This window comes from Meleagris gallopavo, chromosome 1 (assembly GCF_000146605.3).
Source record: "Meleagris gallopavo isolate NT-WF06-2002-E0010 breed Aviagen turkey brand Nicholas breeding stock chromosome 1, Turkey_5.1, whole genome shotgun sequence".
Lineage (NCBI taxonomy): Eukaryota > Metazoa > Chordata > Aves > Galliformes > Phasianidae > Meleagris > Meleagris gallopavo.
Genome location: NC_015011.2, coordinates 65360595 through 65386725, shown reverse-complemented (window position 1 = coordinate 65386725; position 26131 = coordinate 65360595).

Sequence of the window (26131 nt, the reverse complement as noted above, 5' to 3'; positions counted from 1 at the left end):
GCTGTGGTGCCCCTGTTAATTGCAGAGGAGTTGGACTAGATGATCCTCAGAGGTCCCTTCCAACTCTAAGGATTCTATGATTCTAACACTGAAACTGTTTTTAATTTATTTTCTACAGACAGTGACTTAGGTTCAGTCAAGTACGGTTTGGTTTTTGAGGACTTACCCACAGGTTAGTTGCCTCTTGAGAACTGACATCTGCTACAAGCTCAGCTCTTACCTGTAGCACTGTGCAGTTCCATATTGTGAAATCTCAGTGGTGTCAGGCCATGTTGTTAATCAGACACCTTCCTTTGTATGTCCTCCAGCAACCAGATATATAACAAGCAAATTGAGGATTCAGACTCGGAAATCATTCCTAGGCTGTGTACTACGTTGATAATACATATTGAATAACTGTCTCTGAATTCTGGAAATTAAATATTTGCCTGCTAACTTAACAACAGGCCTTCTCCCTTGGAAACAGCTGTTTTCTCATTCTCATGTGATCCAGTGCCACATGTCAATTAATGTTGTCATGAAAATGAATGTGTAAGTCCTAAAGCAATGAAAAGAATCCTGTGAGACCTCTGGAATAAAATGTTTGGCATGGGCTTGGCTGGCACATTTCTGGGGTGAAAAGGGGTGGCTTGACAAGGAATACATCTCAGCACTCTCTCAATTTGCCAACAGTAGACAATGTGGTATATACTTCATTATCACAAGGTAGGTTGTATTCACAGCTTTACTGTTAAGATGGGAACTAGATCTGTGTCTAGACCTTTCCTGTATTACTTCTTCCTTCACAACCTTTATCTCAGGTGATGAAATGCAGGTGGTGGACCTTAATGGAGGTCTTTTCCAACCTTAATGATTCCATGATCTTCAGTTGCTTCATCCAATATAAACATACTTTTGTAAAGATAATTGAAGTGAAGAAGGCTTGGAACTTTGTTCTCTTTGTTTTCCTTTTTAACAAGATTTATAAGAAAAATTGAGGATCTGAGTATTTAACTTACTCTGAAAATTTTTCTTTTGCAAACATTTCCTTTAAAAGATCTTCAAATTTTTTAAACTAAGACATTTCAGTGCCATGTACAGACACCGAAAAGCGTAGAAAGCAAGTATGCTTTTAATCTGTTTCCCATCTCTCAACAAATCTATTATGGGTCTTTAGGCAATTACACCTGTTAATCCACTTGCAGTATGAGGTAAAACTGCATCCCTGGGAGGAAAAGCTCTTCCTTCTTCTAGAGGCTCCATGTTGACTCCCTTCCCCTCAGGAGGCACTGAGGCAGTCTGGGATGGGTGTCCTGACAGGAGGGAGCAGTCACTTTGGGTGCTTCCAGCTGTGTACAGAAATGTTGTTGCAGCTAGAATTGTATGGAAAGGGATAAATGGAATTGAAATGGAAAGCACTATCTCAGCTGTCCTTGGGAATTTTCATTATACTGATGATCAACCTGTAGCACATTTGATGAAGGTACCTACAAGTGGGATTATTAATATGTATTTCATCCTTTTGGAGTCTCGTTTATTTGGATACCAAGATTGAAAAATATTTAGGAATATATATGCTGCAGAAAATCTGCTTGTTGAAGAGGATGCTTATAAAAACAGGCTCTACTTTAAACCAATCTCCTCCTGCTTTATGTTCTTAGGAAACCTGTTACCGAGTCTATAGCTAGAAATTATAGCTGGGACAGAGTATTTACTCAAAGAAAAGTGAATCTTAAAAGGAATACTGGTTGTTTACGTAAAGAAAGTGAGACTTTCAGATTCATGACTTTAACTTCTAATGAAAAAAATCACAAGTGGTACTGCATGGGAACAAACCAGAAGTGTTTTTTTTTTTTTTTTCTTCTTCCTGTTATATGCTGTCAAATACCCAAATTCTGAAGCTTTGTATTTGGAAGACTGTTGTGGTCTAAATTTTTGAATTATGTATGTTACTATTACATGCAGAAATGTTTCTAAGTACTGACCTTAAATCTTCACAAAGACCTTGCCATCCCTCTGAGCATGCAATGCCAAATAACAAACAGGAAAGTATCACCTTAGAAAAAGCTTCAGCTCATTCACTTATTGTCACATATACTTTAGCCCAGAAAGGCTAATTATCCTATGTTTTGCTGTTTACTTGTGTTATGATGCAACACAGAATTCTTAACAGAGCCATAGAATGTCTAATGGACAAAAAAAGAGGGCAGGTTAGGGTGAATTTTATATGCCCTCTTCTGAAAGGAGATCTGTGACAGAAAATTTATCCAAAGGAATCATAATGAAAATTAGCAGGAACCATACTTGCCTAGTCCCAGTATACAGTACTTTTATCAGACCACTGTCAGCTACCATTCAACATGTATTTCCTTCAAATTATATACGTTTTCCAGGGGGGAAGAGGAGGAGGATAGAGCCCCACATTTTTCTTGATAGATATTCTCAAAATAGTATGAAATTGCTAGACCCTTCATATATAAAAAGGTGATTTTAATAATCTGTCCTCAAGGTTTCAGACTGAATATGTTTTTGAAGCTTGTTTTGAGTAGGAAAGGTAGGTGATATCCTGCCTGGTTCACCTAGTTCTGGATATGAGTGCAAATTGTTCCTTGGAAGACCAAATAAAAGTGGAACCTTAAAGTATTAGGTTTTACTTGAAAACACTGCATTTCAAGTAAGAATAGTTCCTTCTGAATCTACTCTATTTTTTTCTCTGTTGAAAGCTGTGAAGCTGGCTTGTTCTGATATTGTTTCTAATGAAAAAAATCTTTTTAAACAAAATAGTTCTCTGAGGGTATCTTCCTTTAAAAAAAAAACACGTGTTTTTCCTCTATTCCTTCTGACCATCTTGTGTTTTCTGGTCTGGGATGAGAGGGAAGAATTTTGAGTATCCAATTTTGTATTCTAAGTAAAAACTATCTGAACTAAATCAGTTTGTTTATTTTTGTTGGAAATGTTAGCCAGCTTTGGATGCATTTCTTCTGGTCTCATTGATCTGGGTAATAAAATGGTGATTAAATGGTCCTTAACATGCTTCTTCTTTACTGTGGAGTAGCACTTGTCACCACTAGCTAACCAGCTCCAGCTGCTAGACTTATTACTTCACCACCCTCACTGGGTTTCAGCTGCAGTCCAACTTTGTCTCCCCAGCTACACCTTGCAAAGGCAATGCTTCTGTATGTATCCCAGGTAGCCTGTCTCAACTTCCAACTTCCATGTACTCCCCCTTTTTTTTTTGGTTTTGATTACTCAGAATTCTGTATTAAGGCAAGCTGGACTCCTGGTGTGATTGCTAACCCGAATCAATTGCTTCTGTTCCTTGAAAGTTGATCTTAAAGATCAGTCAGCTTTTCTAAGCCTCCTTGACTGTCAAAGCAGTGTTTCACAGGGTTGCACCTGTACAAGCAAGCCTGGAAGCCCCAGATCTTGCTCTGCCACTTCTCTTCCTCAGTCCTTTAAGATCTGAAATTAAATCATGATCACTGTGGTAAAGGCTAAACCAAACACACTCCCGACAACTTCTTCCTTAGTCATAAGTAGCAGGTCTAGCAGAGTACTACCTTGAGCCATCTTTCCAGCATTTGTATCAAAATTCTCCTGGATAAGCTACTTAAATCTCCTGAATTGCTTGAATCTCATTATATTATCCTTCCATTATGCTTTAAGGTAGTTGAAACAAAGGCCTTCGTTCATTAAGCTTCTTCCTTTTCATCAGATGAGGTTTTGATTGGGAGGTATGTAGGAGGCATCCATTATAGCTACCCCTGCTTTGTCATCCTTCTGTTTCTGGTTCATAAGCTCCTAGTCCTCTACTGGCAATCCTGTAGCAAAGATCTCAGCATTGAGTATTTATGTTGTGCACAGTTCCTTCTTGCTTTCTCATTCTTTTCTTCCTAAGAAACATTTATCCATTCATTAAGGGCTCTTTGAGCTATCCTAACATGTTTCATATCATTTCCATTGTCCTAGTTCCTCAGGTTTATGCAAATCTGATTATCCTTTTTTCCTTTACAAACACTTCAGATGAATCCCTGATTGTATACGTTTCACAGGGAGAATGTGAAAACCTCCATTTGTTGGGTACATGGTGGGTACACCCACACTTCCTCCATTGCTCACTCCTTCCCTTTCTGGACTTCAGGTTCACTGGAAGTTTAGTTTCAAGGTTTCCTCATAGCCTAGAAAACCTGTTGAAGACATTTCTGTTCTATTTTACCAGGGAGATTTCATTTCTCCCCAGGTGCTCCCTAAACAGCATCACTTAATCTTAGAAGCCCAAATCTTGCTGGTGCAGCTCCTGGTCCCTTTTTCCTTCCTCTTGCACTTAAATCGGTGACATGTGTTGTAGAAAAACATTGTGGCCTTCAATATGTTTGACAGTGAGGAATGCAGGGTGCCTTGGTAAGGTAGTTCAGCAGTTAATTTTCCTAACTGTAGCCAAACTACACCATATTCTGAAAATATCCAGCTTCTTCCATTGGATCTTAGGAAAGTTTTGTCTTCTGGAGTATGGGAGAGATTCTCAATTGAAGGCTCAAATGCAGTGCTTCTTATCCAGTGAAATAGTGAAAATATCAGAGTGAACTAGGAGTTAAAATGTAAAGGTAGTGTATCAATCCATCATATACCATATGAACGTGTTTACGCTTTTAAAAACAGGCATCTTTTTTCTCTTTAAAGCCAGACATATTTATATTATGTGCAGCTTTTCTGTTTTTGTCGTTGTTGTTGTTGTTGTTTAAAGCACATCTCACTCTCATCAATTCTATTGTTCAAAATTGCATGTAGTTTTAGGTAACCCTTGGGTTGTTGAGTGGTTGCTCCTCGCTAGAGACCACCCTCTGCTTGCTGTGGTCTGTGTCAATATGAATGTTAGGGTCCTGATGTTATGAACCTGATATTCCTTTTCTCTTGCCTATTTTTTCCCCATCAGCAAGAAGGAAAAGAAAGCCTGCAACTCCCCCACACATCCACCTCCACCTCCATGAATTCACAACTGGGCTCAGAGCTGTATGTAGAAAAACTGACAGGCTGCAATTCTCAATTTTAAAATCTTCATAAATCTCTCCTGTAATTCCTGTGTTGAAAGGGGTTGTGTGCTAAATATAAACCTTTTCAGACAACGTACGGAGAGAAACAGTCAGGGAGCTCGTGGTTAGACAAAGAATCTCGGAACCGATATTTTGATGGCAGATTACCAAATGCTATGTATCAATTTAACCTGCATTTAAGATTTGAGCTGTTTTTGAGTTGGAGCAGTGCTTTAGATAATGTGAAGACAGGTGGCTTGAGAGGACGTCTGACATTGCCTTTCTGGGTGGGCAAGGATGGAGAGTTTTCTTTATTTTGGAATGTTACAAAGCTGGCATCCAAGGGAATCTGCTCTCTGAATTGATTTTTCATTCAGACCTGCAGTTCATCTGAACGTACGTGAAGCTTGGAATATGTTCATCAGTAGGCAGCCACTTTGAAACCCATTATTTGTTTCTCAGACACATCAGTGGTGACAACTGACTTGCTAACAGGTAATGTTATTTATAGTCCTTCTTGCAGCTATTAAAGAAATTACTATCATTAATATTGGTCAATGTTCATTCTTAAATACTTGGCAGCACTTTTCGCTTTCAGTTTGTCAGCAGTTCTTTGAAGTGTAATGATCGAGTTAATGCTCATTGCCAAAATCAAGCTTTTTGACAGATTTCTGGAACTAGCATTAAAACAAAATAGATTTTGAAATCTAGTAGCTTTGCTTGAAAGCTTTAGTTCATGCCAAAAAAAATCAAACTTGTGAGATATGTGCAGAGAAGTTTCTGGTGTTAAGTTAGAGATTTAATTTTTTTAATCAGACTGGCAAATTAATCTAGATTTCTCTGTCAGAAGACCATCTGCATGGTCCAAAATGACTAAGATTTTTTTTCTGAGGATAACAAATGCCATTTCCCTGGAATTTCTACTGTAACGTTATTCTAATCTATAATGACGCTACATGTATTTAAGAAAATACTGTTAGTTTGTTTTTAAAGTGTTCTTTAGCAGAAAAATGAAATTATTTGGGAATTGAGAAATCTGCAAGCTGAAAAATTTGTCTGGTAGAATGGTTTATAAAAGAATGTTCAATATATCAAATATGAGCTCCTGAAGCTCTTTAGTTCCTGAAAAAAACAGCATTCTGGTTCGAAATGAATGCCTAGAAAAATGTGATTTACATTTCCAGTCTCTTGAGTCCAAAGCCATTGTATCAGACAGGAAAAGGTGACTTCTTGTCCTCTCTCAGCATGCTGATAAGGGAACGGGCAAGTTGTTAGTAATGAGAAATAGCTATGTCAGTGTTTCAGTGAAAGCAGATCAGACACTTCAGATTACCTAGTTTCTGAAAGCAATTACTTTTGCAGGTGATAAAAATATATTATGGATGAACTGTGTAAAGTGACACAATTCTAATAAACTACCTTTTTTTCTTGTTTGACTGAAAAGGTTTGCTTTGATGCTTTGGAAGCTTGCTTTGTTCTATTGCATTTTGAACATAACTGAATACAAATTTCTCCCTAAATGGATTCTTTGCCTGATCTGTATAAGGGACATTTAAGGCAAAAGGATTAGGTTTGATCCAAATTCCCTCGTGAAAAGGCAGATTGTTAAAGTATTGAGGCATCCAGAATTGTTTCTGTTCCTAGAATGCAAATGCAATACCCTTTTCTTTGCTAGACTTCTTCCTAAATTGAAGATGGCTAGAACCAATTGCAAGCAGGTTTAAACTATCTGACTCTTAAGATGAATAAACAAAAAATTCATTTTGACAGGCACATTAGCAAACGAGCTCACAGCAGGGATTTGTTATGCTTTCTGTACATCAGAGTATAAAACTAAGGTATGACTGTCTTTAGACGGTGGACTCCTGCTAACTGAAAATATGGGGTGTATTAACCATCTGGCCCCCATGAACTGTAAAGAATAGCTAAATATGAAATCTACATGCCATATTTCCTCCTGCAAAGTCATAGGTCCCTCACTTTGGAGGTGTTTTATTGTATTAAGTGCCAGGGTGACGTATGTTACAAGTAGATCTTTCTCTCAGAAAGCAGAGAATAGGCATAAAGGTGGATATAGTAGCAGAGCTGAGGAACTGAAACTCCTGCTTATTTTAGATGTCTGAGGTCTCCAAGAATGATGTTGACCAGGCCGTAAAGTGAAATTCAACTATAACTCCTGAGTCAGTCACAGTTCAACATCTCAGCAGTGGAACTGTCCTTCCTCTTTGAAGGATTTGTCTTAGCCTGCATATCTAGTTCTAGGCCTTCACGTTCAAACAATTCAAATAAGCATGTTGAAATATCAGAGTAACCCCAGAAAAAACAAATTCTCTTCTTCATGGCTTTCAGGCCTGTTAGCCATGTAGACTGAATTGTGTCAGTTTTGAGAGTAATTTTCACTCCTGGTCATCCTCTGAGCCAGCAGCAGATTGGACTGACTGACACTAAAATGTGCAGCTGCAGTGAGGAGGGATGGGCCCCTGCAATGCTCTTTCAGGTTAGGAACCCAAGAAAGTTCATTAGGACTCACCCATTTAATGCAGCAATAAATGAGATGTATGTAAGCACTATTTTGGGGAAAAGGGAATTATCATTTAAAGTTTTAGAGTAGATTTTCCCTTTCTGTGTAGATGTTAGCCAACTCTTTTTGCATGTAGATGAAGTAATCTTTCAGAAGGAACTGTCCTGCATAGTTGTAGACATGTAGGAAATAGTGGTTTTGAACATTATTGGTGATTGTCTGTTTTCTTTTCAGTGGGTAAGAATGCCATGCTTCTCTAATCTGAAAAATGCTACAAAACATTTTAAAACTGAAACCATAACTGACCAAAAATAGTGCCGAGTGGAGGCAGCGGTGTTAGAAAGCAGTGATCAGAGAACGCACATCCAAAATGGAAGTGGGGAATGTATGAGTACCAAATTGTTTTCCATTTAGACGTAGAACTGAAAATCTGCCATGTTATTGCCAGATTTGTTATTGTAAATGTTATAGTAATAAGCAGTTCACAAGCCAAATGTGTCTTTCTCCTCTTAACCAGGGGTCTGAATAGGGTAAGATGCTTTGAGGTGAGATGGCAAACCTCAAGCATAGGGGTGGAAGAAACCCCACAAAAACACTGAACTGGAGGACTTTCCAGTGTCTTGTGAATTTCGTTTGACATCTGCTGCTTTTAGGTTTTCTCCCAAACAAACGTTTTGGCTACATCAGACTACAGACTTCTTTATTTAAATCTCAGTGTACAATGTACACTGGCAAATTCATTACCACTCAACTGTATGATTTTTTCTGTAATTACCTGTTATAGTACTGAAATAATATAGGGATTATTGCTATGCATTATGTATAATTCCAGAAGCCTGATTTAAGAACCATTTTACTAAAAGCTGCCCAAATAGCATACTAATAACCATCAGTTGTTACAGAAAAAGATTCCATCGCTAAAATGTAATGAAATGTAAAGCTGTAGCGAAGTATTATAAAATGAGAAGATGTACCATATTTGCCTGGAATATAATAATCTGATTATGAGTCTAGGAAGAGACCTAAAGCTGAATATCCACTTAGGTTTGTCCAAACAACACTAGATGCTTAGGAAAAATGTGTAAAAATGGCACCTATAGAATGATAATAAACTTGTTTTATATCCATACTCTTTTTCTGACGTCAAACAGGTATAAAGTATACCTCAACAGGTATAAACAAACATATACCAAGTATACTAAACAGGTATAAAGTATACGTCAAAAGTATATGTTGAAATAAGTCTTTTGGTAGAAATTTTTCTACCAAAAGAGAGAACATGATGATTTTGACAATGCTTGTTAGATAAAATCATAGTAATTTCCCTGTTAGTTAAGTCTTAGGGTCACACTGTCTTCAGAGGTAAAGGTGCCTTGCAGAGTTTAAAAGAACATTTGTCAGAAAGAACTCCTTTAAATTAAAAAAAAAGAAAAAGAAAAAAAGTTGCAAGGAGCTAGTAAATCTAAACAGCTTTGTTGCAATCTTAGTGATATCACAGTACTTCACAGATGAGGAACTAAGAACATCTTGAAGAGGAGGAACTAACATATTTTGAGTATATATTTACCCCACATATTTCTCTGAGTGTCAAATGCTTTTATAGAATTTAAGCACAGATATGGATCTGGGTAGCAGAAGGCAATTCAAGTCCTTAAGTCCGTAAATCATATAATTATGTTATCAGATCTTCAGATATAATTACCTATACGAACAAAAGAACTTTAATCTCATAAACACGAGAAGACAGAGTAGTTTCTTCCAAGCTGTTCTTAAAGCAAGATGAGATTGCTAGGCCTAAATTAAGTGAAACAGGTGGCAACTAGAGGTTGCTAAATAAGATTGGTCTTGGTAAAGTGTTATGAAGCACACAGAATCTGGCATTAATTTTCTGAGCTGACATCTGCCTTCCTTCATCCCATCTCCCCAACTGCCTAAATTTGGACTTTGAAATGCATACTCAGAAGCAGAAATAGATATTAACAGTTGTGGGTTTTTTACATTATTTGTACATGAAAGTATCATTGGTTTAGATTGTCACTGTACAATTAAATGCCTGAAAGAAAGGTCTCTATGTATAGTTCAAATTCTCTATTTATTTGGTCTAATTCTTTTAATGGCTAAAGAAAAGTGTTATGTATATGAGCAATATATGAAATAAACAACGAGATTAGTAGGAATAGTTAGAAAGTATTGAATTATTGATGACAAAAGAGAATTTTGAAGGTTGTCTATATATGTGAAAGCTTTGAAAAATCAGCACAAGCTGGTGAACAGTAAGCTCTACTTCAGGCTTGCACCCTTAGAAGCTTACTGGAAAATAGCCATCCTTCAGGACAAAAAGCAGCAGAACTGATTTTCAGTGTGAAGCCCTCTTCCATAGTGGTATTTTCAAAGAGCCACTGGAAATTCAAAGGAGCCCAGCTGCCTAGATCAACTGAGAAAGGAATCTCAGAGGATATAGGGAGCTGAAAATATTTGCAGTTTCCAGGAACCACCAGTATAAAATAACTGCTTGGCTGGGGAACTAAGCATCCTAAGTGATGGAACCGGTTGGAAGATGTGCATGTATGAGAAGAGAATAGCAGTGTAGCATGGGCATAGAAAATGCTCAACAGAACAAATAAATGAAAGAATAAATATAGAAAGGAGATGTGATTAATGTACTGGAAACTAGCTGCAGAGGATGTGATCTGCTCTGGACACTCTGTTCTCTGCTCTTGTATCATCCCCATGGTATCTAGGCACTTAACTGGCAGATGAGTCACTGAGTCTTTGTGCTGCAGCTTGTTTCTCCATTAAATAAAGGTATTCTTTCTACTCTTGGAGTGGTGCTAAAAAGAATTGATCTGTAAAATGCTTTGAAGATATACTAGCATTCATAGGCCTTCTAAAGCCCAGGTATTAACTGCAAAGCTTGTAGTTAGGTATTTTTGTTGTCATTAAAATATATTTAACTGCACTAACTGGTATTTTTTGACATTCCTGATACATACGATGATGAAAAGACTAGTTAAATTTTTTGGAATAGCATAATATCACTGAATATATTTGCACTTGCTCTACAGTGAGATTCAAGAAAATCATTGGTTGGGAATAAAATTACTTTGTCTGCAGGCTCTCTGATTCAAGGCTAATGTTTCTTTAGCTGATTATGCAATATTACATTTCAACCTTAAAAAACTTTGGTGTGTGACTGGTGAGCAACCATAATCCAGCTCCTCTTAATATGTGAGGCTGTACCAATGCTAAATATAGGGGGAGGAATGACCTTTGGCTGGTTGTGCTGTGTTTAATGCACCCCAAAATGCAGTTTGACCTCCTGGCTGTCCACTAGTGTCATACTATTGACTCATGATAAGCCTGTTGTCCCCAACACTCCCAAATCACTTCCTGGTAAGCTGTTTTCAAGTGTCTTCTCTCTGTACTTATCTGGAATTGCTCTATCCCAGGTGCAGCACCCGATGTTTATTCTTGTTGATCTTTATACCACTGATTATTGTCCAGTGCTCCACTGTATCCAGACTCTTCTGCAGGGCCTTTTATCTCTCCAGAGAGTCAGCAGCACCTTCCAGTTCAGCAAACTTGCTGTGGATGTGCTTCACTCCTGCCTCCCGATCACTCATAAAAAACGTTGAACAGAACTGGCCCAAGAATTGAGCCCTAGGGAACACTGCTAGTGACCAGCTGCCAGCCAGATGTAGCCTTTTCACTACTACAAACTTTTGAGCTTTGCATTTAACACGCAACATAGCATGGATTTGTTCATCTCACAGCAGGGCAATTTGTCCATGCTGGAAGGTACAGCATCAAAGGCAATATTATAATCCAGGAAGAGTCCATCCGCCATCTTCCCTTTACGTACCAAGCAACTGACCTTATCATAAGTGGTCAAATTACTCAGGCAGGACTTTCCTTTGATGAACCATGTTCACTATGCCTAATAATATATTTTTCATTCAGGTCTACAAATCCTATGTCATTATTTTAAGCTCTACTTTAGGTCTGTAAGCTAAAGGGCAACTGTTAGTGCAACTATTCTCTTAATAATCCCATAACCACTATAATGAAAATGGTAATATTAAAGTAATTTGGAATTTAAATGAGCTCACATTGTCCACAAGTCATTATTTCCATCTAGATGTTTCCCTTTTTTCTCAACACACCTAGAAAACAAAGCTGATATTATTTGATTGTCTGTAAATGTAGCCATTTTACATAAAATCAAAGCATCAAGAAAGCTTATTTAGAATTACTTGAAAACATGCTGTAGTTGTTTAAGGTTATAATAATTAGTGAAGCTTTTAACTTTGGTGTTAATTAACACTGTTAATGATTAAATTAGTCTAGCAGAAAAGTAGGACAGAATAGTTATGATTCTGCCACTGAAAGGGAGATATGTGGTCCTTGCTGTATTTGACATTTAGTGGACCTCATTCCTACATACTGGACTTGATTTACACTAGTGGAGCACTGAAGAATTACTTGAAATGAAATGTTTTATGTTATGTTTTAGGTCACTTCCATTGTGTCATACCATCATAAATGGGCCTTCATAAAACAGTCCAAGCAAGCTATGTTTTAGAAGCCCAAATGTCGTCATCTCTTACTGGAAGGAAAGTCACTGTTGTAGTTTCTGTCAGAAAGACTTCTCTGCAGAATTGGGCTGAATGTATTATTGGATCTCATGGTAACAAAAAAACCACAGCTCTACTGGCATTTTGATGATCTCACTGAAGACAGAGTGTGCCAGTAGTATATATATTCAATCTAGAGCTATTCCAATAATTACAGTTTTTGTCAGTTTTACTTGCTCTTATTTTTAACCTGTGTAAGTTGAATGTACTGTGAACTTATTCTGATAAAAAACAAGATTCTTTGTTAGAAAGCTGGAACAAGATTTTTTTTTTAACTTTGTTAAAAACCTTGTGAATCACAATGACTTTTTAAACAATCTTTAATGGAGTTCTATAGCTGGCCTTACACATAGTTTACTTTCAAAACACATGCAACATCAAAGTAATTGAATGGAACTTCATGGGGAACACTCTTCCCCTTTAATTTAAGAAAGCTATTGCATTGTGCCACTCTTTTTGACTGGAAGCACAGTGACTACAGATGAGATGTCTAAAGTCTATAAAACAAAAGACTCTTCCTAATCTCACTTTTCTTGCTGCCTCGGAATCACGAGTTCTCCATTTTCTCGTTTTCCAGATAACATGTTATTCTAAATTATTTAAATTGAAATTGAATTATATTTCTTAGATTCCTTCTTGGTATTGCCCTATATTTTAATCACCTATAAGAAAAGTAGCAGCTATATGACAATACAGACAATGCCATTTCATTCTAGTTTTGTTCAACATCTTCATCAATAATCTAGATGTATGTATAGAATGCACTGTCAGCAAGTGATGATGATACGAAACTGAGATGGGTGGCAGATACATCAGAAGACTAGGCTGCCATTCAGCGAGACCTAGACAAACTGGAGAGCTGAGTGGAGAGGAGCCTGATGAGGTTCAACAAGGGCAAGTGTAGAGTCCTGCACCTGGGGAGCAATAACCACATACAGCAGCACAGGTTAGGGGCTGGCCTGTCAGAAATGAGCTCTGCAAATAAGGACCTAGGTATCCTGGTGGACAACAGATTGACCATGAACCAGTAATGTGCCCTTGGGTCCAAGAAGGCCAGTGGTATTCTGGGGTGCATTAGAAAGGAGCATGCATGACCAACGGGTCAAGGGAGGTTCTCCTCCCCCTCTATTCTGCCCTGAGTTAGACCACATCTGGAGTACTCTGTCCATCTGTGGGCTCCCCAGTTCAATAAAGACAAGAAACTTTGAGAGAGACCATAGTGGAGGGCCACAAAGATGATTAGAGTCTGGGAGCATCTGTCTCATGAGAAAAGGCTGAGAGTCCTGGGACTGCTCAGCCTGGAGAAGAGGAAACTGAGGGAGATCTTATTGATGCTTGTAAGTATCACAGAATCATAGATTCGTACAATGGCTTGGTTTGGAAGGGGACCTTGAGAATCAGCAAGCTCCTACACTCTGACATGGGTGGGATTGCCTCCCACTAGATCAATCTGCCCAGGGCCCAATCCAACCTGGCCTTGAATGCCGCCACGGATGGGGCATCCACAGCTTCTCTGGGTAATCTGTTCCAGTACCTCACTACCCTCTGAGTAAAGAATTTCTTTCTAACATCTAACCTATTTTTTTTTCCTTTTCTAGTTTAAAGCTGTTCCCCCTTGTCCTATCACTATTAGACCACGTAATAGTCACTCCTTTTCCTGTTTATAAGCTCCCTTCAAGTAGTGGAAGGCTGCAATGAGTTCTCCCAGGAGCCTTCTCTTCTCCAAGATCAATTCCCTCAGCCTTTCTTCATGGGAGAAGGGCAACAGTACCTTGATTAAATATCTAATGGATGGGAATCAAATGGATTAGCCAAGCTCTTTACAGTGGTGCCCAGCAACAGAGAAGTGGTAATAGACACAAACTGGATTATAGGAAGTTCCACATGAATATGAGGTAAAAGATTATTTACTTTGAGGACTACAAAGCACTGAAACTGGCTGCCCAGAGAGATTGAGGACTCTCCTCTCAAGATATTCAGAACCTGCCTGGACACCTCCCTGTGTAATATACTGTAGGGAACCTGCTTTAGCAGGGTTTGGATTCAATGATCTCCAAAGGTCACTTCCAACCCCTATAATTCTGTGATTCAGTGATTCTAACATTGCTGCCTGCTATCAGATTCTAAGTGACAGTAATAAAAAAAGCCAGTTTTAAGTGCAGGGCATTCAGTGCAAATTACTTTGTACCACTGTCTCTTTCTGTTCATATGAGGAATTTCCTAGGTGCCAGCACTAATTTTCTGATCCTATTTGTTTCCCCTTCTCAGAGGTGGAGGAATTTTCTGGGATGATGGCCTGCATAGGCTTCACATGCTCCCAGGTGTATCTGATGTCTCTGCACCAAACCCAGAGCTCTTGATACTGTTAGCTAAAAATGTAATGTGTCAAATTCCTTCTTCTTTAGTCTTTGTTGAGAAATGGCCTAAAACTAAAATGGCAACTTCAACTACACAAATCCCTCAAGAGCCTCAAAGAAGATTTGACTTTCAACTTCTCTGTGATCTCCCCTGTGCTTTCATTTAGCTAAAAGGGTCAAAAATAAATCTCAAATAGCCTTCAAGTCTCTCCACTTGGTGGAGAAAACTATGATAAATACATTTAATTTTACTGCCTCTTTCTGAAGGAAGAGAGAGATAAGGAATTTTTCTAGTGTCTGCAGAGAAGCTGTTAAAAAACACCCACCAAACCAAAACAAAAAGACTTTAGCTATTAGCATGTGGTATTTATAAAACACTTAAAGTCCAGATATCCAGGCACTGAGGTGGGTTATTAGACAGATGCTGCTTAAAATCTCTTGAATGGCGCTAATGCCTCATTGAAGGAACTGCTCTAATGCTAAGCCTTCTAAGCTGCTTCAGGAATCTTACTACCTAACTTTTCAGTTTCTGGAAGATTTTTAAAATGTATTCAAAGCATTAATTCTAAATGCTAAACAGATTTTTATTTTAGATGAGTTCTTTTCCCTTTAGTAAGTTTAGTTTAGAGCCTTTCTCATATTGTTTTTCTTTAAATTTCTTGTAATTAGATTAAATCATACCTACCTTAGTGAAAACTCCTCTTAAAGCAAAAGGAAAGTCTACTGAGTGCTCAGGCTGTGTGACTCAAAACTGCATAAAAACTGTGAACGTAGTTGGCTGTGCCATGCAAAATAATTCATTTCTAATTCTGTTTAAGCTGTTCTTTTACTTGAACAGACTTGTTCTGCTCCCTGCTCCAACACAGGGAACAAAATTACTACAAAAGCAAAGTAGCACTCACTTCCAGGCAGGGCCCTTTCTGAAGATTGCATATCCCTTCTATATCTTGTCTTCTTCAGAGATGTTTTCTATCTACAGAGATCTCTCTCTCTTCTGTAAAATATAAACTCTGGATCACCGCATTTAACTCCAAAACTGTCTTTGCACCAAATTATTTTTGTCTTTGTTTAATTAGAGTGAAATTTCTTGTTCTATTTATTCTAAAATCTGACTGGAGAAAAACCATAAGAAGTCTGGTGTGGTGTTTAGCATATGTTGCAGTTACTTGTGATATTTTACATATAATCACTTTGTCCTTATGCTTTCTGTCTGTGTGCATTCCAGGATCTCATGCTATCTTGCTAATTAAGAAAAAAAGAAGTTAGTTATTACTAAAGTCTTTCTTTTTCTCCACTGTTACGCAGTTGATACCTATTGCTGTAGTCAGAGTGCATCTGAAAGTACCCAACTGTAGCAGAAATGCTAAGTCACAGCTAGTACCAGTGATTGAGCACCTGGTGGGAAGGCAGGACCAAACCAGAGGAGCTCAGGTGCATGTAATGTACCTGAGTGACCAGAAGTAGCGGAGCCAGAAAGGACAGACTGTACTTTTCCTAGTTGTCATTTAGTTGTCTGTTAGGATTATTTGTTCATCAAGGACAAATGAGACTTCTGTCATACTACTAGACGTGCATCTTTTATAAGATGTGTACAGTTGCTTGATTCCTGTGTTGACTAAAATACTCAACTTTATTGAGTAAACAGATAGTGCCTCCCTTATGTACTTGTACATACTGTAACAGATCACTTGGTCTTGGTGTTAGGTACAATCTAACTTCAAGAGTATAGATAGTCCTGCCAAAGACACCTATTATACAGAACAGCAGTAATTGTTAGGTGTAGTGATGCCGAGTGTTTCTGTACGTTGTATTTTACCCATTTTGCAGAATACAGGTCAATGCTGTTTAAATACTGATACAGTTTAGGGAATGATTGTATGAATTTGCTAGAAGATATTGCTCTCAGTCTCATTTTCTTTAAATGAGGCACCATTCTATTACTCCTTGACTACAATCACCTCCCATTTTAGTCCATAAGTAGAGAATCAAAATAGCTTGACTATTACATTTCAAAGCCATTTAATTCCTGAGTTTAAGCAAGTGACTCAACATCATCTTAAAAGTTCTTTACTCCTTGTCCACCAGACTAGTTCAAATTTTGCTACCAGTTTATTACTGTATAGCATCCCCCCAGCAGTTCTTATGAGCTTTGTGTGCATAGCTCCACAGAAACTTGGCAAGCTTAAGTTTTTACATTTTTGAAGCAAAACCATAAGCAGGAAAAGCTCCTGAAACACAGTGTAAAACCTGTACTGTAGTAAGAAGCATAGTACTCACCCCTATTCCTTTCTGCAATATAATGTTGGACATGCATGCATAACACATGCATAACAAGGATAAACTTGTTAGTGCCTAGAACAGAATTTGCGTTACATCATATGTTTTTCAGGAGCTATCTTATTTCCCACATGAGCTGTACATTCCAGAATTACTTCTTACACTTCTAAAATATCTGGTTGTGAACAACTTTGACTGCAGTGCTTAGCGTACTTCTTTTACAACCTGGAGCATCTCTCCCTTATTTTTATGGCTTATGATCTCTTGATCATGGTGGCTGAATTGCTTTCCTCACTTGTAAATAAGGCTTAAGGAATGGAGTATAATACATTTAAGGGCAGAAAGAGTTCAGCTTATAAGTCACTGTTCATAAAAATGCTTTGATATTAAACAGGAGTAATACTGCAAGTGAGGTATTTTACATGGCTTGTTCAAAAAGTTGTATTTTAAGAGTAGTATGCATTGTGAACAACCATACTGGAATCCACATTCACTTTGTATCATCAGTAAATTGCCTAAAAAGTGATTTAAAAGATCTGTAGCCTATACATTTGCCAGTTGTCTCTTATCCTTAGTAGAAAGATTTCCTGCTCAAGTCATTGCTTCTGTGTAATTGCTGCATGAAAGCATTTGAAATCTTTTACCTCCTAACTTAGGAAAATATTTGAAGGAATTAAAGTATTTGAATGATGGTTGGTGAATCAATAGCAGAGATGTGAAGCTGTGATGTAGGTAGAGGAGGTGGAGTTCCTTCGATTTTTCTCTTTGCTCTTTTATTACCTTGCGGCATATCCTTGAGTATATAAGCAGCAAAAAAGTTCTGTGCATAAGGAGAGTACATAACAGGAGAGCATCATAAATGCCTTCCACTTGGACATGGGTTTTCAGTCTAAACTTGCAGTAAACCAGGATTGTGGCACACAGTAGATCAAGGAACAATCCCTGTACGTTTTTACTGAAGGTAAAAATTTGTGCATGGAAAATTATTTTCTAACTTTGGAGAAAATACTGAATTGGCCAGGGAAACTGAGAAATGCTTCCTATTTCCTAGGGATGTTGGCCAGTAAGAGCATAAAATCAAGATTATGTAGGGAAATCTCTCACTAGCAAGGCAATACAGGCACCTTCAAACATCTGTGCTCTCCAGCTGGCGGTGTTAGAAGTATCTATTGCCAAATGGAGTGCAGCTTGTTTAAAAAAAAAAAAAATTGCAGTAGCTGTTATCTAACTCATTTGTGGAGTAATCTAACTCATTTGTGGAGTAATGAACTTTCACAGAAGTACTAAGTAGGAAGGCAGTAGTGAATATCCAGATATAATATTGCCCTCCCTAGAATGCATTGTTGCTACATTTTAATTTTGTATGACTCATTGAAGTTGATGAAGTATTCTGATACCTCTGATTCTGATTTAGTCTAACATTTTTTCCAGAACAAAATTAAAAGTTTAATCCAGTTTGGGTAGCTGATAATGCTTCCTTGCTATTGAGAGCAAGGCAAAGGAATTTCTTTAGCTGGGAAGAAACTTCTTAGCACAAAGCAGTTAAGATTGTTCTCTAAGTTCCACTGCAGCACCCTTTTTCCTCCACTGCTTTAGTGCATGTGTGCAGAATAACATCATTCACAACACTTATTGAATGAAGTTTTGATTTTTCCATCCTGTATTTTTCAATTTGGATTAACACCCCACTTTTAGGAAGTTGGATTTTTCTCATTCTCATCAAAGATTTTTGCTGTGGAATTTGACTTTTTCCAATTAACTTGTTTTACCTTATTGGGAGGCTCAGTATGGAATAGTGTTGTGCCCAAAGGAAAGAAAAAAAGAAAAAATGAAACAACAAATCCAGTAGTTAATTCATTAAAGCATTGAATAATATATTGTAGATAACTTAGATAGGAATTCAAAGACTGATTAATAATGGATAACCAAGACCTGTACTACGTGTGCCAATATAGAAAGTACAAGTAAGAAAATATCAGTAAGGAATTATGTTGACCCTGTAAAATTTTACCAATTGCAAAATGACTTTTTATCTTAATCCTTTTAGACTTGTCTAAACAGTCTTTTGGAATTGTTTCTGCTTTTGCCATCCTGAATGGCTGTGTAGCTGAGAAAGATTTAACTTGAGGATATTTGCAATATTTAATTGGAAAAAGCAGTAGCAACTCAATGTTTCTTCCATACTCTTGCTTTACTTTTAAATACTAATCTTTAAATAAGAATTTCAATATAATATGAGAAATTCTGGAAAACTTTTTTTATTTCTCAGAAAGTAGAAGAACCTACTATGTTTCTTAAGTAAAATTCTTTTTTTAAACTATAGACTATTTCTACTAAATGTATGAGTGCAATGTACTTCTTGGGTATGAAGAACTCTGGAGGGTTCAAGGAAATCAGTTGTCTCTCCTTCTGGATACTGCTTCCAGCTCTATGTAGGGAATAAAACAAAAAATGATAATTGGATATCTCAGGACTTCCAGATAGAAGAGTAGTTCTACAGCATTCTCAGTGGAGGTGGTGGGACAGATTAGGCTTTGGTGGGATGGAAATGGGCAGGGAGTTTTAGCAAATAATAATGTGATTTTTATTAATCCAGAAACAAGCTTTAAACTGCATCTTCCAGAAACCTAGTGAGAAATGTTTAGGATAGTAAAAAAAAAATATATCTGGGGGAAGAATAAAGGGAAGTGTTCATTAGTGTCTCTGCCTCATAGCTTACAGCTTATACATTTTGCTAAACTATTAGAGTCCATCTGCTTAAGAAGCTTGAATTATTGATTTCTCAGGGCAGAGTACTGATCTTGTAACACCACAGAATAACTCAGAGTGAGGAGACCTTGAAATCTCCAATCCAAACTTCTGCTCAAATCAAGGTCAGATCTGAGGCCAGAACTATTTGGGGGTTTTATCCAGTCAGATCCCAAAAGCCTCCACAAGAAAGAAGACTCCACAATCTACATTCTGCATGAATAATATTTACTGGGACAGAGAGTGAATGCTGAGTGACTCTAATTTGTTCTAATGCTGGATAATACTGGCACTTGCTGTAAAAGCAAAAGAGGTTTGGCAAGAAGACCTAAGACAGAGTATTAGTCTGCAGGAGAAAGATGTACATTCACATCCTGGTCTTAAATGAGTAAGAGTAAATACAAATACCAGGCAGAAGTGTGCTTCCTACAGCATTTCCATTGTGTTTAAGCTTCTACCACTTCCTCGGTTCTTGAAAGTGCTCACAGGCATCAGTCTAAATGTGACACTGTGTTGCATTAAAACACTTCCGCTGCTGCCCTGGAAAAATGCAGCAGTGCTGCTGCAAAATGAGTCTCAGACAAATGAATTGTATCTGGCAGGTAGGAAACTGCAAATAAACCATAGTAGGCAGGAGAAATGGACATAAAGCCTTTTGCAAAGCAAGTTGCCTCCGGGAAATCTGACTACTGAGGGCAGGAAGAAGCACAGCAATGCTGGCATGCAGCTGAGCAGCAGTCAGGCTCACAGGCTTTGTGCAGTAACTTGGAGGTGATGCCTTTATGCCTGTCTCTGCTCCTCACACTGAAGCATGCCCCATTCTCTAAAGTCACCTACAGCCTTGAGCCCAGCTGCAGGTCTTGGTTTGCCACTGTTGTCTTCCTATTGCTAAAATGCCTGTGCACTCAGAGTTATTGCATGCTTGCAGGGGACGTTGCTCTGGTGCTTTGAAATGTGCTTTACTGATCAAGAGAGTGAAGGTCTAGGATACAAATGAAGCAATTCCTCTAAGAAAGATAGAGAAGAATGTAATGCATGAGCATCACACAGCTGAGATATCAGAGATGGTTCACTTGATTTGATTTCTGCTTTTTTTGTTTTCTAGTGGGTTTCCATGACAAGCAAACACTTCTTCCAGAAGCATTTCATCTCTTGCTGCTGCCCCCCATGACACCTAAAAAGCTAGAGAGATGTCCTATTGGCGTTACTGTTTGAATTTACTAGTCAGTAATAAAACTAAATTTAAAAAAAAACTACCTTTGTGATAAATCATTGTTCTCTGTTCACAACTGACAGCCACAGTGATCTTTGTGTGTAGTTAAACTCAATTGGATGATTTGCCTCTAGTTTCACATACCTCTCTGCTTCTGGAAATCATGTGATAATGATTTGAATCCCACTTACCTGTAATGGCTTACTGGTCTGGTACATAGATCATAAAATACGTCAGTCATCAAAGATCAGGAGTTTAAAGCCCAAAATTGATTATTTATTTATTTATTTTGCTTCTGATGTAGGTTCACTCTACAGTGTTTGCTTGTTCTGGAGCCTCAACAAAGCAATAAGCACTTTTCTCCTGCAAGCATAGGTACTGGTGGTATTTTAGAAAATTTCTATGCTTATATGATCTTTGAGTATGAGGCTGCACTGAGTGGGAATATCAACACTGTTCTACAGCCCTTGGATCTGTGTCTAGTGGGTTCTGTAGGAAAACTGAGAGCCATGGTAACTGCACATGTAAAATCTCAGGCTCTTATTGGTTGATGGCCATGTAATTGCTCTGAATCATCCCTCCAGTAATGCTCTGTGCTGAGCTTGAGGTGTTCCTGCCAGAAAACACTGTGCTTGGCTCTGATGAGTGCCTTGCAGATGCCTTGCCTTGTCAGAGAATCACTGAACTGTAGGGGTTTGAATGTCCCAGGATATCCTGCTTCTCTGATTCTTCACAAGTGATGGGAAGGGGGTCTCAGCTCTGTTTCGCATAGGCTGTATTCCCTACTCAAAGTCACATATAATCCACCAGTGGACAGATATTCTTCTGTGTACACAGGAACAAATAGGAGTGGAGGAGAGGGAAGTTGTAATGGCATTAGCTAGACTCTACTAGACCAACGGACTTATTAAATATTTTGGTGTCATCAGTGTATTACGGGTGACTTAATATGTTGTGTTTGCCTCTGTTTTACCCTTGTGTGATAGCTGCTGCAAATCATTACAAGACGATTTATGCCCATCTCCCAGAAAACAAGTTCTACTGCAGCTTGCAATAAAATAACATGGACAATGGCAGATGGCAGATGAAGCAGAATGAATGGTTTGGTTATTCATAAGGCATGTGACCCCTGAAAGACAGCAGTAAAAAGCAATAAAGATAGGCTCTAAACTGGTGTGAGGCTTCAGGCAAAGCAATTTCTGGGTTAAGCAACAGAACATGCTGGTTTATAAGCTTTTGAATGCATTTTGGCATCATCCTGCAGAGACCTTTTCTCCACTGTTGAGACCAGTGTATAAAGTGTTGTTACTTTAGAAACCATAATATGTGAAGGACTCTTCCACTATCTATCAGTCCACCTGTTCCACAGTTAACTGGAGGGGAAAAGAGGACCCAGTATCTCTCACACTTTGTTTGAAGCCTGCTGCTCTTCTTCTCTCCTTGGATCTCCCTGGCATACCAGCTTCCATTGGTGCCCCTTCATGGAGAAGCGTTTGAAAAAAGTACATCTTGTACAGCTAAGTTGGAGCTAGTTCTTGTCTGGTTTTTGGTTTCTGAGCTGAATGCTTTACTATCTTCAAAGAAGTGGAGAAAAGATTTTGTGTAATATTTCCTGAGAAATAATACTAATTAACTGCAATGCCTTCACTTGCACATGAAGAAAACTGATATTTCAAACAAACCTGAATAGAAAAAAAAAGTAGCACGTGGCTTGTTCTTCTCTAGGTGGCTTATGCATTTCTATACTAGTGTTCATCTCAAACATATGGGTGTTACTTGTGTACTGTATTGCATTCATTTGTTTGTTTAGAAGAACTGACTGCGTTTCACTTGGTAGGTTTAAAGCAGTACTATTTTTGTACAGTGTTTTGTAAAGTGCTGTACAAATGCCAGAGAAAGATGTCCTAGTTTTAAGGAACCATTGTAACTTCAAGAGAACTAATCATCTTTATGCCAAGTCACTGTAGTAGCCTCAATTTATCAGCAAGTCTCTGAAACAGATACCATGTGCTTATACACCAGATTGAAGTTACCTTGTTCCCCAGAATTTTTGTCCCTATGTTTTTGGTTTATGCAGGTCTCTGATGTGCTTTTTTTGAGTGGGGTGGGGAAGGAGGCTGGAAAATGTGAATTGAGTGTCTAATTCAGATCATTACTTGAGGCTTCTAAGACAACATTTCCCAGGGAGTGTGAACTTCTTATTCATCTATGAGATGTAGCAGATAAAACTGACAAAACTGACAAAAATAAACACTCATTGTTCTAAGATGCAGCGAATGGAAAGTATTTCAGCTTTAAGCTTGCAAGCCAAATCAAAATAAATAATTTTAAAGGTATTTACTGGTAAGAGGTAGAGCTCTGTGGATTCATCTTGTTTTCCATATGAAAGCAGATATAGGCATCCATGTCAGAATACACAATCCAAAATTTTACCTAGTCTTTCTGTTTGTAGCTGTGTTTAAAATGAGGTAAAAGAAAGATGCAGGGAAGATAGCAATCAACAGACAAGTTGGCATCCCACCTCATTGGCATTTGTGAGAATTATTTTCTTGTTGGTTTTTTTTTTTCGTTTGTTTTTTGTTTGTTTGTTTTTTCAGCAAGAAAGAGGCAAAGGAAATAAGATCTGGGTACACTTACTCTTTACAAGGAGGAATTCAAAAGACACATTTGAACAGGATCTGAATATCTGCATATTTACTGGTAGCATCATAGTCTTTCAAATCCTAGCTAGAATTGCCTCTGTAACTTATAGTATCAGATATCAATATCCTTCCTTTCCCACCAAAACTCTCTACTAAATGGTTCTACCCTATTTGTAATGAATAGCCAATTGTCCAGCTTTCCTGAAAGCATTTTTTTCTGTATCAAAATCTCAGTGGTGTTTGCAGAAGAGGTTACATCACAAGTCAGAAATCAGCCTTTTGTCTATGGTTTCAAAGTAAGTATGACATTGAGGTCTTTTATGCTGGTATAAGTCAAATACAAGTAATGAAGTTTGATTCCCTCCATATTATTATGAACCCTGGATTCTAACTCTGTTAAATCATACTGGTAATTATAGAAAAATTGATTTTCCTTGGAACTTACATTAATATTGGATGCATTTTCATGACACTAATTTTCCTTCTACCTAATGCTATATGTAAAACCAATGTTTTATTTAAGGAAACAGGGAAAACAAATTGTTGGATTTTTTTTTCTTTAACTGTGATTTTATTCATGAAATATCCCTGGGGTCTTGTAACTGAACAAAGGAATCATAGTATGTGCTGAAGTCATTTCACTGGGAAAGTTATGTTGATTAGTTTTCTATAAAATGACTCGAACTCATAAACAACACCAGTCAATATAAAGAAATACTGTTTACTACTAATCTCTGTTCATAAGCACTTTATCTGTACTAATGCAACATAAAATGCAATATTCATTTGATTCAATGCAGTTGTGTGCATAATATTTAATATAGCTGTTGTCATTTTAATTAAAATATTGAAAAGTCAGTTTAATACTATTTGAGTAAAATAGGGAAATGTGTTCTCTGTACTCATAAGTCACCCCAGTGTTTTATTTACTCAAAAGAGCAAAATAGGCACTCAGAGCACTGAAGAAGCCACTATACTGTTCACTCTGATAGCTTTGAGTATACCAATTGATAATCAACTGTAAATGATTTTGGCTTTGCAGAAAGATTGGTTTGGAAGTTAAAAATCTTCTCCTACTATTTGAGCTCCTTAAATGTAAAACAAACTGACACTTAGTGAAGAAATTTTCAAATTAGCCAATCTAAAACTAGAAGCATCACTTCCATTTGATCTCAAATAAGTTATTGAAATTAACAAGTTATTAATGCACAACAATTTGAGAGAATTCCTATACACCTGTCCTCATCACTGGTGTACCTTATAAATTAAGTAGTTACACATGATGTAGAAAGAAAGTCTTGGTTCACCAAATCTGTTCAGCTCACACTTAAGTTCACCTCTCTGCTTTAGGGTCTTTGGTTTTTATCTTCATTCAGAGAACCTTTTCCATAAGAAGAGATGAGGCAGCAGAAGAGGGGCTCCTTGGTGGGCAGCTCCAAGTTCCCTGCTGTTTGTTGGACCTGTGAGGGGGGCATAAGAATGTAGTGGAGCACACTTACTTTGTTTAGACTTTCTAGGAAGAGCTAAGAAATCATTTCTGTGTTTAAAAGAAAAATTGTAGTAAGTTACACAAGAGACTCTGCCTACTGTGGCCTGTTTCAGCGCTTTTGTAGAATTCTATGGCTGATAGCAATAAGGCAGAAAGCAACAGAAATATCCAGACATAACCAAATAGTGGAAGACTCAATGAAACAGATAATGCCTGCAATATGCATTGTATACAAAGAGTTAGACAACACTTTTGGTTCCTAATTTGCAATGCTTGAAGCACTTCAACTTTAAAAAGCTTGCATATATATCTCCTAAAATGCTTCTTGCTAGAGCTGGCAAGATGTCCTTCAGCAACTTCAGTGTGATCCTTTCAGAAATTAGTACAAACTAATTTGACAGCCCATTTCAAAAGATCTCTGATTATCTGTAGAAGCTGATATTACAGCTACAGAGTCATACCTATTTACTAACAATTGGTGTTGATAATGACTGTATTGATTCCCTGAGTACCTGGGGAGGAAAAAGAAGCTTCATGTGGAGTTGCAGAAGTCTTGCAGCATGGTGGCACCTCCTGGCTTAGATGTACCGAAGAGGCCCAGCAGCACACATTCTGGTGGCTCCACGGGAGCCATAGGCTCTTCACCTAGAAGTTATGACTGAGCTTTTTTTTGCAACCTTGCTTGCTCACACTATGAAGGCACCTGTGATTTGATGAGCAATCTAGCTGCATTTCACTTTGAAGAGCAGGGAGGTACTTGAGCTGGAAGTGGAGCATCACAGTGAGGATGTGGTGAATCTTTTCCAGACTCCCTTATGCGCAGATGCTACTCTCAGAGAAGGACCTGGGGGTCTTGATAGATGAAAAGCTTAAGATGAGCCATCAGTGTGCCCTTGCAGCTCGGAAAGCAAATGGCATCCTGGGCTCCATCAAAAGAGAATTGGCCAGCAAGGGCAGGGAGGTGATTGTCCCCCTCTACTCTGCTCTTGTGAGGCCCGATCTGGAGTACTGTGTCCAGGTCTGGAGCCCCCAGTACAAGAAAGACAGAGAGCTGTTGGAGGGGGTCCAGAGGAGGGCCATGAAGATGATCAGGGGGCTGGTTCTTTACTATGAGAGCAGTGAGGTGCTGGAACAGGCTGCCCAGAGAGGCTGAGGATGCCCTGTCCCTGGAGGTGTTCTAGGACAGATTGGATGGGGCCCTGGTCTAGTATTAAATGTGGAGGTTGGTGGCCCTGCATGTG